The following is a 1686-nucleotide window of genomic DNA, read 5'->3' as shown; positions in this document are numbered from 1 at the left end:
TAAATTGGCTTTGAAAATATAACTTAACCTGATTAAAAACTTAAAGTGATTACCAGGTTTATATTTTGTAATAATGTTTGTATTGTGTGCTGTGGTGAAATTATTTCATTTTTTCATAGTTATTAATCATATACATTGCTACACAATGCGAAACATTTTATTCTACGTGAATTTGGTCGAAGGAAGCTTTCTTAGGGAAGCCAGACCAGCGCGTGTAAATACTAGCAACTTTCCTTGTCACCTGATTGGTTCGTTTGCAACTTAGCAATTTAAAGCCGATCGATGATTGGCCATTCACTATGTTATCGCAAGTAAGCTGTGCTCTTGTCACTTTAAAGTGGAGACAGAAGTGCGCATGCGTGTAACAGGTTCCTAATGAATATATGAGAACTGACCAGGTGCCTTTGCCTATACAGATCTATCGAACTGTTTCCAAAAGGGGTTCAACGTATATTTACCTCATCGAAATAAGAGTAAACTGTTTGGAGGAAATATTTTTTATCGTGCCCTAAATCGACCATTTTACCTTGTGTCTTCGACGCGTTTCTTCAGCGTCTGAGATGCTGAACCCAAAGGACCATATTGCGATGCATACGCTTCACCCAGGCTTAACGACGACGCCAAAATACGCGCAAATTCACCACCGCCATGATCGCACGCAAGACTTCATGCGAAGGCACTGCATGAACCCATCATCGGTAAGTTTTATACATTACATTTTTAATGCATTTTATTATAGAATTTGCTGAAAAAGTTGCATGTGTCAGCTCTATTGGTCACAGAAACGATGTATTAATCGGAGTATTAATGCAAGTCACAATTTTAGGTCAAATCGTTCATTCGTTTCAATTTTATATTGCCTTTCGACAAATAATAACAATAATCGAGAGGAAATCATAATCTAAAAAACTGCATTCACATTTATTTAAAATTTAAAAAAAAAATGTGTACACGAATAGGAATTACTAACGTGAAAGTGTTACACAGGCGATCGATCGTGGATCGTTGATATAAACAAACTTAAAAGCAATTATATATTCATTAGTTAAAGGAATACCCCTACCTATACCTCGTACATATTTTATGACAATTGTACTGAGTGTGTGAGTATGTGTATTTGATGTATTGCTAGTGACGAGACGCGTCCTCCGATCGAAGAACTCATCAGCGACCGTCCACACGCAATTGATATCAAACCTTCGCGGATTGACAAGAGTCGCGTTTTGCTCTTTAAAAATCTGATAAAATTACGATCTTCTTTATAGGGAAAAATATTTAAAATATATATTCGTCCTTCTCAACGAACTGCGTATTTTTTTTTCAATAGAGGTTGTCATGATTATGAATAATATCTTAAATAATATCTCTCGTAGAAACATTTGAGACAGAACTAGCTGTATTAACCCATCAATGTTATTATTATTATTATTATTATTATTATTATTATTATTATTATTATTATTATTATTATTATTATTACATTTGAATTTTTGAATCTGTGCTAGGATTAGGCCGATGGAATTCAGCATTAGCAGATGTGTGATTCAATAATGATTAAAGTTGATGCTATGCATTCCTATTAATATGTATCTCTGTGGTTTATGCTTAAACGTTTAATCAATATCTACACTTACGTATATTAGTATATATATATTATATATATATATATATATATACATAAATCAT

The 1686-nt window shown here is 33.3% G+C and overlaps 1 long non-coding RNA gene across 1 annotated transcript in view; it reads left to right on the top strand.

The window, feature by feature from the left end:
* Positions 1-390: 390 nt before the first annotated feature.
* Positions 391-1686, top strand: part of LOC117101503 — a 17855-nt gene continuing 16559 nt past the window's right edge. The window contains exon 1 of the long non-coding RNA XR_004444288.1: positions 391-698. This is a non-coding gene — a long non-coding RNA (uncharacterized LOC117101503). The remainder of the gene's footprint in view (positions 699-1686) is intronic.

This window comes from Anneissia japonica, unplaced genomic scaffold (assembly GCF_011630105.1).
Source record: "Anneissia japonica isolate Jap-2015-1 unplaced genomic scaffold, ASM1163010v1 scaffold287998_len430063_cov162, whole genome shotgun sequence".
Lineage (NCBI taxonomy): Eukaryota > Metazoa > Echinodermata > Crinoidea > Comatulida > Comatulidae > Anneissia > Anneissia japonica.
This window is presented reverse-complemented; position numbering and strand designations above follow the sequence as displayed.